Source organism: Amblyomma americanum, chromosome 7 (assembly GCF_052857255.1).
Source record: "Amblyomma americanum isolate KBUSLIRL-KWMA chromosome 7, ASM5285725v1, whole genome shotgun sequence".
Classification (NCBI taxonomy): Eukaryota; Metazoa; Arthropoda; class Arachnida; order Ixodida; family Ixodidae; genus Amblyomma; species Amblyomma americanum.
Window position 1 is genome coordinate 78,957,385 of NC_135503.1, and position 16,000 is coordinate 78,973,384.

At 45.7% G+C, this 16,000-nt stretch overlaps 2 pseudogenes; one reads left to right on the forward strand and one right to left on the reverse strand.

Annotated features, from left to right (window-relative positions):
- The first annotated feature begins 712 nt into the window (after nucleotides 1-712).
- On the forward strand, nucleotides 713-3,401 carry LOC144097842 (uncharacterized; annotated as a pseudogene).
- Nucleotides 3,402-4,995: 1,594 nt separating this feature from the next.
- LOC144097260 (uncharacterized) lies at nucleotides 4,996-8,208 on the reverse strand (annotated as a pseudogene).
- Nucleotides 8,209-16,000: the final 7,792 nt, after the last annotated feature.

The window sequence follows — 16,000 nt, forward strand, 5'->3', positions numbered from 1 at the left end:
GCGATACTTAATCGTCGGGCCGACCAGCTGCATTCTTCTGTGCTCCGCGAGAGATTTGGGGAGGCAAAGCCGCTTGCATAGTGAGAATTACTCGCCCACATTCGACAGTACTGGTATAGGACTGCCGCGCCTGACAGAGTTCCGGACAGAGACGCACCAAAATAAAAAAAAGAGGAAAACAGGGAGCACGGCAATAAAGTAGAAAAAAAATGGCGAGCGATAAATAGCGTCGGCAACCAGCTGAAGGAACATGGGCTGGGAATGAGGGGGACACATAGGTATTTGGCTTTTACCGTAGCCGCCTTTGTCGCTTCGACTCAGGCGGCTGGAATGCGCCTTTTGACATGGATGGGTAGCAGGCGCTCGTCACGTGCAAAGCCAGTTTAGATGAAAAACTACGATTCTGCTCATCGGGCCTTTCCCTTTTGACGTCACGCTGTTTACCCCAGGGATAGGTCTCTCTCCGTTGTAAAGAAAGTGACAATGCTTTGGTTTACACAACCGGATTCGTCGGAAGGTAAAGCAAAATTCCAAAAAAAAGGAGTGGACCATTTGCGGAAAAACTTTATGCGCATGCGCGGCGACGGCGCAGCCAGCGCCCTCTATAGACGATTTGGTTTTGGTTGGAAAGCACGAGCCGGCCGTGCAGTCCTACGCTGTAGTGCGGCGACTAATGTGAGCTCCTTGCCTCGCTTTTGCCGCGTCTATAAAAATGCCAGGCCACAGCGTGGCCTACGGTTGCACAAATTACTTCATTGAGAAAGGAAGCACAAAGTTCTTCACGTTCCCGTGCGTGAGGCTCCGCGCCTTAAAGAGAGCGGCGTGGATAACGGCTGTGAGAAGAAAGAATGCAGATGGCTCGCCATGGCAGCCGAACGAACATTCTCGGATCTGCAGCTCGCATTTTATAACAGGTACGGCACTTTTAAACGCTTATGTATAGGTTTGTACGATTAGAAACAACGTTCAATGCAGGGCGGCCGTCAAAATTCGAGAACCATCCTGACTTCGTTCCAAGTGTGTTCAACTACGTTAGGAGTCCCGGTGATGCTGCTGTGCTTCGTCATAGCCGATGGCTGAAACGACATAAAGGTAAGCGCTACTTTTTCTGTTGATTTCTCGCGGGGTCTAGAAGTACCACCGCAGAACTGGGGAGCACATGTAATGCATTGTTCGCGTCTCTTATTTTGTGGTCGCTTTCATCGTCAGTGGGATGGGCCTGTAAACGCTTGTCGTTGTGATATGCAGTGGCTAGCGTAGTGCGGCCGTCCCCTGTTGCGTGGTTTAGAGAACCCGCCCGGCGAAAGCCGCGCAAATACCGCGTGTAGATTTATTACCCAGTCGATAAATATTGCCAATGATACCCGCGTTTATGAAGCGCTTTTAGATTACGAAGTTGGACATTTTCAAAATTGTGAACGCCAATGCAATGCCTTGATTGAAAATATTTTCACTGCATTTCTCTGACCTACAATATGTGGCTGCTGTAAATGTCTCACCCTCATTGCTTGTATTGAGCAGTATGTTTACTGCATAACCGCTGTTTTATGGTTGTAGGGGAACTTGAAACGCCAGCGCGTGCTGCAAAAAGACGTGTAGCTGCTCCTGATGATATGGCAGAGTTTCAGCAGCCTGCTAATGGTGAGCTTGCATTTCTTTGCAGACTGTAATGCTCTAAGCTTTTGCCCATATTGTTTTGTGAACACTGTAGCTGCTTGTTGCACCTGGCCTTGCTTCTGCTGCAGTATACTCACATAGCACAGTCAATGTTATGCACGAAGGGTTTCTCCAGCTTCTGAGTGCCAGCTGTTGTTGCTTGCAGGGAATCTTGACATGAACACAATTGCGGCACAGGATAACAGAGTAGATGAGGACTCAGTGGCACTACAGTTGCCTGCAAATCGTGAGTTTGCACATGTTTGATCAGCCGTTGCTGTTCTTGTGGGTCTGTGCTGGACCGAGAAGCCACCTAGGTTTTTCCAGATTCTGAGTGCTAGCCATTGTGTTGCTCGCAGAAAATCCTGACGGGCCCACAAGTTCTCCTCGGGACGTCACAACGGCTCAGGAGGACACAGTAGAGTTGCAGCAGCCTGAAAATGGTGTTTGCATGCTCTTTGCAGATTGAAATGCTTTTTCTGAGCTTTTGCTCACACCATGGTGCAAACGCTGCGGCTGCTTGTTGCAGATGGCCTGCTTCTGCTGCGAGAAACTCATCAACTAGAGATTAATTATAGAGCTCTTTTGTTAGAGAGTGTGTTCTAGTGTGCTTGCAGAGGAAGCTCTAAAGTGCTTTAGGTGCGCTTTTTTTCTGTGCTGCTTGCAGGTATCAAGGAGCACACCTGGCCAGATTGCTGTTGTAAAGTCTGCGCTCTTAACAGGGTGAAAGACTTGGAGCAGACAATAAGAGAGTCACAGAAGCTGATTCTCCGATTGCAGAATGAAAATTCGTAGCTCGAGATTCGGCTGGATGCAGCCATGTCAAGTTTTCTCTCCTTGAGTATGCTTGACACTCCGAAGAAGTGCATGTATTATAATGGGCTGCCAAATGTCGAAGTTTTTCACACTTTACTAGAATACTTTGCACCGCGTGCTAGGGAAATGATGTACTGGGGCTCTGATAAGAAGGAGAAGGATGACCCCTGGGGCAATCGAAAACAAGGTTATTTGGGTCAAGAGTGTTTGATGGTGTTAGTACGGCTCAGGACAGGTATGCAAGGCCAAGAGCTGGCTCGGAATTTCCTGATATCTGAAAGCCAAGTTAGCCGCACTTTCACCACGTGGATCAACTTTTTACAACGAGAACTTAGGCACCTGGCAACCTTCCCAACTCGAGAAGATATAGGACCCCACCTACCTAACTCCTTCCACGATTTTCCCGACACCGTCTTGTCCTTGATGCCACGGAGGTGAGAATGCAGCGGCCCTCAGCAATGAATGCACAACGCCAAACTTTCTCTCCCTACAAACACTACAACACCTATAAGGTGCTTATTGGCTGTACACCAGATGGGTACATCTCACATGTGTCGCGTCTATGGGGGGGTTCTAGCTCCGATAAAGCTATTCTGGAAACCAGTGGCCTTCTTGACAAGCTGGATGCAGGTGACGCTACAATGGTGGACAAAGGCTTTACGTTCCCATACTTGCCACCAGGTATAAAAGTTTATCGGTCTCCATTTCGGGAGTCGCACCATTAACAGATACCTGCAAAAGCAGTAGATGAAACTAGGCGCATAGCTTCTGCAAGAGTGCACGTTGAAAGAGCCATTTCAAGAGTCAAAGGATTTCATATATTAGACAGGCCCTTTCCAATCTCAATGATTGATATCGTTGAGCAGGTTTTTGAAGTTTGCTGCCTCTTAAGCAATTTCAGGCTACCGTTGATAAGAGAGACAGTTTGATATGGGCACGAGTTGTCTGTTTGCTGAAGGAGGGCATTTTGAAATATGAAGGATATAATCGGCTAGAGCTGACAAAGGAACAAGGGAGGTGGAAGCCTCGGGCTGCTTACCAAAGTTTCGACATGACGACTTGCCTCCTCTTGTCGAAACGTTGGCAAGCACCCTGAAGTTTTCCCCTCGGTTGTTGACTTTGCGAGTGTCAAGAAGCTTTCTGCCTGCCCTCTCTCTACCACTGATCTGACAAAGTTAGGGAACAATGCTTTGGTAGCTGCAGGTGATGCAACAATAAAAATTTGTCTGCTGTTGGAATGCAGCATGGTTTCTGCCAGTTTGGCTAAAATTGATATAACCGGGGAAACCGTTACGGTTAAATTTTTTTCAATCTACCTTGCATTTATACGCGTACTGTAATCACCGTTGTGCTGCATGACGTTACGTTCGAGAACCCCGATGCTGTTGAAATTAATCTCATGCTTTTCAATACATCTCTCATCTATACGCCACTTCAAACCCCACATACCATACCTTCAGTCTTAAAATGTAATGTAACAAGCAGTCTACCTTTGCTACACTGTTCCCGACTATATTTGGGAACAAAAAAATTGTGGGACGCCTAAGCTTAGCCTTTAATTGTGGAATGCGACAGCATGTTGCAGCGCTGCCAGGGAATTACTTATGTATGCACCAGTACACAGACTTTTCACGAAGTCACAGACTACAACGCATTCACTACGCCCCCTTTTATTCAGTTCGAACCAATGAGCCTACGTAGTGTTCTGTGCGTGCTCGCCTCACAATCTGAAGGACGTGGATTCGATTCCTCGTATCTCCACAATTTCTTTTTTATTTGGAAGTTATCGTGTTGCAAAGCTGGCCCCGGCTGTTCTGCGACACGAGCTCCTTAACACTGCCGCATTAACCTGCCAGATTCTTTCATCAAAAAACGCATATAAAGTGCTGAAAACATTAAGTTTTGTTATTTGTTTACAAAACTGCTGGTCTCCACTTAGACCAAAGCATGTGGGGAGTCAGTACGGTAGGAAGTTCAGAATAATAAGATGCGTCACAAACATTGAGATAAAGTGAACTACCCAATATTTTACAGCTAGAAGTTTCCAGATTAGCAGAAAACGTAAAAAGTCAGAACAGTTGAAAATGAAGGCTGGAGTGAAGGCTGGAGTTCGAAAAGTATGCTTGGACATATGCTTGTGCCACGATTGTGAGGAGACATTTTGACAGTTCTATATTGCAACTCTTGAGACTGAAAAATAAAGCAAAGCATGTGGGGAGTCAGTACAGTAGGAAGTTCAGAATAATTAGATGCGTCACAAACATTGAGATAAAGTGAACTACCCAATATTTTACAGCTAGAAGTTTCCAGATTAGCAGAAAACGTAAAAGGTCAGAACAGTTGAAAATGAAGGCTGGAGTGAAGGCTCGAGTTCGAAAAGTATGCTTGGACATATGCTTGTGCCACGATTGTGAGGAGACATTTTGACAGTTCTATATTGCAACTCTTGAGACTGAAAAATAAAAAAACACAAGATGAAATTCTTGTGCCCTAGATGAGAATGATGATAGGTAGTCTGGTGTGCTACTTTAATTTATTTATTTTTATACGCAGACCTCCAAGAGGTATGCACACGTAATGCCCCTCTATGAATTTGCTGTGCGACACATACGTGCCGGACGTGTACAGTCGTCCAAGCCTTTTGACTCTCCTTGTCAGAATCTCTGGTATCAGTGCATGCTTGCTGAAGTGCAGGAGTCTTGGCAGTAGCTCCCGATTCCAAAATTCTTCATTGAACTTTATTCTCTCTACATAGAGGTATGGCGGGTCTTCTGGCGTGTCTCCCTCGGTCCAGATGACAAGGTCGCACCAGTTATGGCCCGTAACTGCCATCTGGCCTTGAATTTGGTAAAAGTAGGCTTGGTCCCGGTTCAGCTCCACACCGTCTTCACTTAGCCTGCAGCAGAAGTTTTTGTCTAGGCAGGCTTCTTCGCATGCCACACCTTTTTTGGAGAAGCGGCATTTAACCTCAAGTAGGCCTTCTTCTCCATCTAAAACAACAATCCTGTCTGGTGAGGCAGCTATGAAGGGATACTGGTTATGGACATGAAGGCCAGTTTCCTGCACTGCTACACTCAAATCTTTAGCGTGCTGCAGCTTTACATAGGCTTCTACAGCATCTGCCTCGTGCTCTTTGTCATATGCAATCGCTTCAGACGTGGCTCTATTACAAGGGTACAGTAGTCCCTTTAGTAAACCATCTGGCTTGGTACAACGGCAGATCATCTTAAAGAGTGATGCTGTTAGCCGGACAACCCTAGCTGCATGCCACTTCTTGTTGGCTGCTTGGCGACCGTTTCTTTGCATATATCATGCCTCTCTTCTCGGCTTAGTGGCTTGAGTGTCTGCATATATGACTGCACCTCAGTCGCTGAAGGCTCGCTCCAGAGGTCGTCGCTGTCTTCTATAGCCTTTTTGTTGCATGGTGGCCTTGTCTTGGCTTGGTCGGTGGGACACAAGTACCGGAGTGCTTGCAGGTCTGGACCGGCGGATGCTAGTTTTTTTCTCAATTACTCAATGTCGTGGGAAGTAGGGAGTGGTGTAATGGGGCAGGGGCCATAATGGCGTTTCCGCTTCCCACGTGGAGGCTTGTTGACACAGTACTTTTGGAATTTGATTTCGACCAAGGGCTTCCTTGGAGCTGCCCTTTTTGCTGCAAGTGAAGGAAAAATAGGCTGCTTCAGTTGTGCAACAAAATTAACTATAAACATGGCTGTTCAATACATGAGAAACTCGAGTTTATTATTTCCGCTATGTTTTTTATTGAGTAAACAATGTAACACTGTTGAATAAATTGACATGACTGTATAAATAATCATGCAACTGTGCAGTTGCACATTTTGTGAAGGAAACAATGACATGTGAACTCATGAAACAATGTGCTTTGTAGCAGTGGCCTATTGGTTTCCGCATCCACCTTATATACGGAACACCTTGGGGTTCAATCTCCGATGTTGCCATTCGTGCATGAATGCGACCAAGTTACCCCCCCCCCCCCCTTTTCTGGTGCTTAGTTTTTCCGGGGAGAAAGCATCTAAAACTGGTCTTTGACCCTACATTGAGTTAACCAATTTATGCGCACAGTTTAGCCAAGCTGCCCTTGTGCCATAGATATTTATCGTGATCATAATATGCATGCACTAAGAACTTTATAGCTACGAACCTAGTTGAAACACAAGGCTCTTAGTGTACAGCAAGAACGGCAACGTAGCATTATTGGATATGTGAGTAGGTGGAATGTGTGCTATACCTTCAGCAGGGACTATCCACTTGCAAAGTACATCCGTGTAAGACGGTGCATCTTCTGCCCTCGCAGCCGCACTGAACAGCAGCCCTGCCACATGTTGGCAGGTTTCGCTGAGTCTACAAGAGCAAAGAAACGCAATATTCACTGTTGCGCACAAAATCTCAGGCCAGCCATGTAACTGCTACGCGTTTCTTTCTAAATTCAGCACGCGTTTTGCAGCAGCGAGACTTGCACGTAATAAAGGCCGCGACAAGATACAAGGCGCAAAAGACGAAGCCGTTGATGAGGCCAGTAAAGCGCGCATCCAGCACGTTCCGAAAGTGGTGCTCCTGCTATATTTCGCGCTTGCTGCCAAGTGCACACAGCGCGGTCATTCCAGAAGAGTTTTGACATCAACGCACGCGCGTATTGGGTAAACACCGCATGAGATATACTAGTATAAACACTGACCATAGATGCTACAATGTCAAGCTCTGCTATCTGAACAGCGGGAGCACGGGAGAGCGCAACGGCGCAACCTCGCGTACATCCGCGCATTCTCTCCTGCGGCCCGTTAGCGCGCAACGGGCAGTATCAGCACGAGCAGTATACGAGATAGTACAACGGGTCGTTTACTAATCAGTAAAGTGTGCCCAGCGGCAAAAGGTGTTGTACGAATTTAGCAAAAACTCCTGCCTTATAAAGAAAGCGTAAACATAAACACCTGTGCGCGTTAGAACTGTACACCATTATACTGTTAAACTCGCTCGCGCATAGGCGCACATTCATGCACATTTTCATTTAGTCATTCGGTATCCGCACTAGAGAGACACACGTTTATAAATAAAATATCGCACCCAGCAACACAATCGCAGTGCGCTCCAACGATGTGGCCCGTACCAACGACGAACCATGTCGTTGTCACGTAAACACCGGTCTTCATAGACGGTGCGCACGCCGCTCTCATCAGGCCTAGTTCATCGTCAGCTGTTTCAAGGTTCACCTTCAAGTTTTTTACGTAACCTTCCTCCTTGAAGGACCAGCCGCGATGAGCCTGGCGAACAGTTGAGGTAGCGGAGTTCAGGTACTGCCACACGTGCTCGTTTCTCACGCTACAACGTGAAAAATCTTCGCTCCACCCCGTTTAATAATAATAAAAAGTTGGTTTTGGGGGAAATGAAATAGCGTATTATCTGTCTCATATATCGTTGGACACCTGAACCGCGCCGTAAGTGAAGGGATAAAGGAGGGAGTGAAAGAAGAAAGGAATAAATAGGTGCCGTAGTGGAGGGCTCCGGAATAATTTCGACCACCTGGTGATCTTTAACTTGCACTGACATCGCAGAGCACACGGGCGCTTAGCGTTTTTCCTCCATAAAAACGCAGCCGTCGCGGTCGGATTCGAACCCGGGAACTCAGGATCAGTAGCCGAGCGCCTTAACCACTGAGCCACCGAGGCGGGTCCACCCCGTTTCTTGAAACGGAAATGGGATGTTTTCCTCCTCTATCATCGTCTTTGGCTGGCAAACGCACGTTTCCGGCAAATAAACTGCACTAAAACAACAAAACAAGTGCACGCCAACTGCCGAACGCTGCCTCTAACATGCTTGCTCAAAGAGCCCCTTTCCAACCAAAAGTGCCGGTGGAGCTTCCCCGTTTTCACGACAGGAGGCGCTCGCTTTTCCGCAAATGGTCCATTCTTTCGCCATGTTTAGTTTCCGAGAGGCGTCTTGGGACAAAAGGGAAAGCACGTGAGCCTTGCACGTGATCCCGAATCCTTGCCGCTGTTTTTATGATAGGTTGTTCGCTGGCGTACTATAAATACAGTACCATCGAGATGCTGAACACCATTCGTCCACACCCAGCAACTGCAGCCTCACCTTTCTGCCAGAAGCAACTGATGTACCACTCCGTCGAGAGAGTCATCGCGAAAACGGTAAGTTTTAAACTTTTTTGTTTAAATATTGTAACATTAAAACCTTTTTTTATATTTGTAACGCACTGCTGGGTACATTTAGTCATTACCTGTGGTTTGATTTTGGTATGTGCAGCCATATACTTCATCAGAAAAATAAAGTGCATTTATTCCATCTGCAGCACTAAGTTTGAAACCTAAGTGATGGTCTTTGAGAGATTGTTAAAAAGGTCCTCTGGAAAACTCGCTCCATTTAAAATAACGACAACGCAAGAACAAAAAATAATTACGCATTGTATAAGGTTATCTGCTTTAATTGTGGATGATTCATCTATCACCAAACACACAGACTTGTTAAAGACAGTATGCATATGGTAGGGAATAAAACAACATTGAGGGTCACTTATATTGACTCCGCTCACGCATCATTTAGTCTAATAGTTGTGACTGTTTTCACCCGGTTTAGGAACGAGGTGCAAACTGCATTCCCATTTTCAAATGCACTTGCTCCACTTTGCACCGGACTAGTCCCGAGCAAGGCAACATCGTATCATTCACAAAAATGTACAAGTTCATGTACATATCGTTTTCTGTAATGTTGTTATAAAAATGCTTGTTGAGCTTCTGTTATGGGTCACAACATTTTTGCGTAGTATTGCGTGCCGGCAAATAGTTGCTCAATTTAGTATTTGATATTAGTAAGTTGCACCGACCATAGTATACCGAATTTAGTATTATACCCCTGCTACACGGGCGCTTCGAATGCCTTACAACCTAATGTCATTCGACTCGACTGCCGAACTTACGCTGCTACATGAAGTTTCTCAACGGCATTCGGTTCGGATGACATTCGAGTCGACGGAGCTCGGCGGAGACATTCCAGATTTTGGAATGCCGTCAAAACGCGAACGCAGCCCGAACCGACCAATAGGCGTTGCCGCCGTCATCGCTTCGCCCCGCCCACAGCCGCGCGAGTGCTTTCGGCTCTGTTGCTGCTCATTTTGATAACTGCTGCTCGCTTTTTCCTGCTCTTTGCTTAGCAAATAGCTCGCGTTCTGTCTACGGAAGTGCTTGAAGAGAACAGTGCACCAAAGAACATTTACCGCGTGAGCATGAAATTTCCCCAGCAGTGTGCCGATGAGGACGCCTTCGCGCATATACTACTGTTTACATCGCTGCGTACGAACAGCTAGCGCTCGTTTGCATGACTTAAACACATTCTGCGCTTTAGTTCTATTAAATAATCTCATCTTTTTTGTACTGGTTGTACCCGTGGCTTGTTAAGGCAGTGCGACGATCTGTGGGAGGAAGCGCCGATACGATCGCTCGCCTGAGAAACACTTGACAGCTGGGCTACTGACATCGTGTACGATCGGCGCTTGTCGCTAATGGTCCCGACTTCGTGCGACGCGATGAGTAGTTTATTTTAAACTGCTTTATTCAGAAGTATGATTGGGGACCGTTCGCGGTAATTCAAAAGGCATAACTTGTTATCCACGAAATAGCAACGGCGACGACTGCTGGTGGTCGTAAAGCAGTGCTCGGCGGTGTGGGTCACACCGGCGCTTCCCCTTCATCGTATGCGCGCCCTGCGATGTGAGCAATAGTTGATTTGAGGTCACTGTTGTCAAAACTACACTGGTCGATCATTTACGTTCGCTCAAACTTGTGAATTCGCTCTTCACAACCGCCGAATTCGAAGACGTAACCCTGCGGACTCGCTAGGCCTAGTCGTCGCGGAAGGGAAGGGAGTCGCCGTCGATTAAAATTAATTTGGCAAGCGCTTATAGCTGGTGAGTGTTCGAGTGTGCACATGTGAAATATACCCGTTCCTTTCGTTTATTAACAATATGGATAATGTAGAAGGGCGAATATATTCACACCGTCGCCTCATCAGCGTGTTTTCGCTCAGCCGCCGGCCTGCCGAGGACATGAAGACTGACAGTCCGCTGGTCGGATTCGTCGGTGTCGTTGGCCTCAAAAACTTGTCCCACTACAGTCATATACGCTGCTGTTGACCATGATAGTGTCGTTGTCGCACTAGTGTGACCACCGCCACCGTCGTCGTCGTACACTGAAAACGAGCTGAGGAAATTTGAAATGTGTTTGGAAAGTGTCGTGTAGCGCCGCGGATGTCCGTCGAGTCCGAATGCCATTCCAAGTTGCGACTGTCATTCGACTCAGGTGTCATTCGAACGTGCCTGTGTAGCACAGGTATTAGCCTTTCTCGCGATTGCCAAGGACGATTTGTATTAGCGTTTGTCGTGATGACGCTCTGCCGCCTTCATATTAGCAGCAGCATTTTTTTGTTTCATAGAGATAACATGCCAGTTTTAATCGTAATAAGGTGCACGTGCGCTTTCGGATCTTATAAACCTAATAAGTACCACAAAAAATAAAATCCTGAGACTCAGTTTCAGTTTCCCTACTTTTGGTTTCACCCCCCCCCCCCCCCCCCCCCACCTCCCGCTATTTTCAGATAAATGAAATCGTTTCCTAAAGTATTGACAAAATGTCCCAATTTGTCTTTCAATGAGCGCAAAGGATGCCTGATCCATTGGAAAGGGTACTCCGAATGGCATTGTACCCTGGAGCCTAAGAGGAATCTCAACGAGCCCTGTCTGTGCGAGTTCACATTTCCAAGGAAACCATCGAATCGACGCCTCCAGTCTGCCCCTGAAGAGATCGTGTACGAAATTCAAAAAGAGCTGTCCAACTGCCGTCGATCAAGCGGTCTCCTGAAGGTGAAACTTGACCAGGACATTTATCGATGGGCTTTTCACGAGAAAGGCTAACCATTAGAAAAAAAAATGACTACTCTGTGAGGAACAAGACTTCTCCAGGCTTCAACTTCCGTCTGCATGGTCGATACGGGAAACGAAACTTGGGAACACGGTGGCGATTGAGTTTCCAATCAGAATTAAGGGTGGGGTGACACTTCAGAAGTCCTGCAAGAGGCTTCCTTGCGGATTTCCTCGGGAGACCTTGCAGGTTTTTATCGTGACAAAGATCATTGCTGGCGCATCGTAATACAGTGATAAGTTTTTATTCCCATGGAGTTCTACTTTTGTTCTATTTGTTTTGTTTTCGCGTTATTTTGGCTTGTTTTTTACAAACTGTCACCTGTTTAGCTCACTGAGTGTGACTGTCTCTACTCCACTGCTACTACTTCTTGTTCGTCAAATTTTCTAGTTTTTATTTAGTTTGTTGTTTATAGCTCCACGAAACGGCCACGCCAGATAACCATATAATCTTGTCTGCTACCTTTGACAGTTGCAGTGTCACATTCACGCTGACCAATGAGACGGCTATAAAGACAAGACACAACAAAGACCTTCTTCGAAAGGCATACTTTGAAGCTGTGCAATCATTTTTGCCCCCGAATGTAAGGCTTCCCATTATGGGTAAATATTTTGAAGACCGGTTTACGTCACTGTGAAATATTACGGATAGGCGCTACAGGAATTTGAAAGGCCGTGCGAAATCGTCCTTCTTAAAAAATACAAGGTTCATAATGATTCACTTCGAGTCTCAATCTAGCCCACCTGAAACGAATACCGGAGAATCCATAGAGAACATCATAATTTCTGCTCTGCAAAAAGAACACGAAAGAGGAGGAACAGTTTCAGAAAAGGCCATAAATGAGCTGAGAGACACCGTCTCTTCTTATAAGGCTAAGCTTCGTAACCTAGAGCAGGAGAATGAAAAGCTGAAATCCGAAAAAACTACAATGCTACTGAACAAAGGAATAATGGTCAGCGAGGGTTCAAAAAAACCGACCGAAGGAAGCTTAATGCCGCTGGAGATTCCATCGCGCAAGCACTTGACGCAGTACTGGAGAGCTACTGTTTGGATGTATGCCAGCTTCTCGTAACTGACTTAAAAGGCCTGCTGCATAAAGTAACATTCACGGAAAATGGAGAAATTATTTGTAATTGCGGTGTAATAAGAGGTTTCTGCAGCAATGGTCAAGTTAACTATAATGCCCTTTTTTCTCCAAACAAACAAAGCTTGCGAGAAGTTGCAGCCCTCTTGGACGTACATTTTGTCAGTAACGTTTTCTGGGAGCACCTCTCCGCGAGCGTCCCTAATCTGCCTACCATAAGGCTAATAAATTCTTACAGAGAGCACCTAGATAGCAGGATAACTGTCTTCAAGACACCAGGTACCTCACCTGGCGCTCAGGTTTCATTTGAGGAAGACTTGGCGTTAGCTGCGCAAGAGCTAGCTAAAGATGTAGGCATAAGTGTGACAGAGATCTCCACCGAGGCACTCCTTGTAAAAATAGAGGGTGATGGCTACGTTGTGAGTAGACGCACGACCTGGACAACATTATCATTCGTCATCATTTGCAAAATGCGGCAGCTACAGAGCCATAACCTTCATCGCCTTCTCGGTGTGGCGGAGATCTCGGAGGGTTATTTTGAAATAAGAGAGGCTTTTCGGGATTTGATAAAAGAAATTAATGTTGTCGCACAAAGGGGTAGCATATCTGTAGGGGACCACGAGATTCCGATTCGCATCTGTCTAGGGTCAGATTTAAAATTTTTGCTTGTTGTTCAGGGTCTGCAGTCTGCTGCATCACACTATCCTTGTCCATTTTGTCGAGCAAACCCACAGACAAGGTTCTCAGTTCTGACAAGTAACAGGAGCTTTAATGAGCCTCCTTTGATCCGCAATCTTGAGAACATGAAAACTGATTGCTGCGCAGAGGTGAACGGGATGAAAATCGTGCCATTGTTTAACTTCGACTCTGATTTAATAATTCCTGATGTATTGCACATGAAGTTAAGAATAGTTATGCGCCTTGTAGATGGATTGCTTTCAGAAGCAGAAGACAGAGATTACCGTGAAAAAGTCCGCAACCCACGTTGTATGACCATACATGTTCAGGACATCGTTGACGCCATAAAAAACTGTGGGATTAAATTTCACATCTGGGAAGCCAATGAAGGAAACAAGGGAAAAACATTCACGTCGGTATCGGGGGGCGATTGTGAGCGCCTGCTGAAGGCTTTGCCTGAAAAACTGGCCGGGAAATTGCACCCTCAAACAAAGGAAAAAACTTTGCCCCTTTGGAAGCTTATGCGGAAATTTTTGTACCACCTGGAAAATGATGTTAAAGGTCGCAGCATAAAAAGAGAAACCTCAGAATTCTTTCACACGTTCTTAGAATTAGGAGCCCAAGGTTGCAAAGGCTATGGTGGCGATAGAGTTACGCCTTACATTCATATTCTCGCGCACCACGCTTCCGCAAAGCACGAAAGGTTCAAGTGCCTTGGTTCGTTTTCAAGCCAAGGGTTAGAGAAAAAAAACGACGTGCTAAAGCATCTACACCATGGGAAGTCTAACAAGTGGAATGCAGCCGCTGACACTCTCAAGCTGGCGAAAAGGCTTGAAGGGAGTGATAATATCAGACTAAGCCGTGCGTATAAAAAGCGGGACCAAGAAAATTGGTTTGAGGGACTTATTCAAGAGACACGGGCGAAGAGGCTACGCTGTGCAGAAGATAAAGTGAGCGAAGGAAACTGTCTACAAAATGTGGACGACAGGGATGCAGGGGAATTGCGCACGGAGCTTCGGGCTATGGGAATGTCGACGAAAGTCAAATCAATAGAAAAACTTCGCAACCTTGTAAGGAAAGAAAGAGAAAAACAATGATTGTAGCCATAGGGGAAGATAACAGTTATGTGGTGAGATGTGCCTTTTAGTTTTGCGTGCTTCCTCCTATATTTATAGTGCTGTGTTGTACCTATAGTTTAGAAAGTGCATCACTGCTTGGAGATGAAGAGTACTGTTCCTGACTCCTTATGTAACCTGCCCCTAAAAGAGTTTTCAGTGTGTACTAAAAATAGTGTATTTGTATTATGTGACTGTTTACCTGCCATATATGCCCTGAGCAATTTTTTGGTGTAATAAAAATGTGATAAGTGTGTTTTGTAAGTATTGCCGTTGTCACTTTTAAAACGATCTTTTGGCTTGTCTTTTGCGTAAGAAAATTCTTTTATGCAAACAAACCATGGAAAACCGATTTATAACGCAATCTGTAAAGCTAGAAAAAGTACTTGAGGGGGGGGGGGGGGTGCTTTGAAAATGAACATGCACACACGCCTTTAAGTTCTGCGGGAACTTTTTGGCGTATCGGGCGTAGATCATATGATACTGGCATCAAGTGCACAATGCGCACAAACAGGCTCGAGAAAAGTGACGACAGCAGTACTACGCACATTCAATGCCATCATTTATGTTCATTTGTATGTCCTTCTCTGCTCACTCATTTTGTTTGGCAACCGATTAAAAGTTTGCCTTGTTCTTTATTCTTTTCGCAAAGTATTGCTTCTTTTGTATGCCATGTTGCTGTGAAGTGTGTTTAGTTATATTCATATTCGTTACGTTTGGAGTGCATCGTTCTGGTTGTACATGTAACATGAACACAAGGTAATGACACTATGTGATTCTGACTGTACACATTTTGTTTCCAAGTGTTGTATAAAAAGTGTTTAATAAAATATTTTATGTCGGCACTATAGCCCTTGTCCTTGCCTTTTTGCGGGGAAGTTATAACCCCTTCCGCACCAGCTATCAGATAGTGTGACAAGTGCATGTTTATTGACAGCGACGCCATGAAAATAGACCTATTACATTTGCTCGAATTCCTCCCCAAATGTGCAAAGGAGAAAAGAAATATAACCTCCAGTGCTTCGAATATTACTGTAAACGTAACAGATCACTTCCCATGAGTGTAATCGTCATGAAGGCTTCCCCTTCATTCATGGTAATTTGCTGACATTGTGCTTTCCGCTACGTGCTATAATGACATCCCCGCATATTTGACATTCTCATTAACTTTGTAACATAGAATGCAATTCGTGACTTATTTTATTGGTATACATTTGTTTTTAGCGTCTGGTTATTTTTGTTGCGCTCTACCTCTCTATTATAATTGTATTTGGTTGGATTTACCAAACGCTGCTGCTTTGAAAGTAAGCGATAGCATTGTTCAGTGCAGTATAATTAGTTTTTCACGTGACCACAGATATCAAAGCTGCTGCAGGCAGAGTAACCTGGGAACTGGGAAAATTAAGCTACAATGAAATAATACAAATTCGTTTCATTACGGGCTATGAGGGACAGCGCACTGGAGCGCTTCGAACTAATTAGACCCCCCGGGGGTAAACAGCCGGAGCGTTGTTGCATTTCGCGTACGCTGAAATGTGGGCACAGCGGCTGGGTCCTGAGCCGGCCTTATATAACCCGGCACCCTGTGCAAGACTTTGCCACCCCCCCCCCCCCCAACCGCCTCTCTCTCTCTCTCTCTCTCTTTGATTGTATTTGTGGGGTTGTTTCTCTTGATTTTTATTGGCCGTCATAACGGGGGGCACTTATAG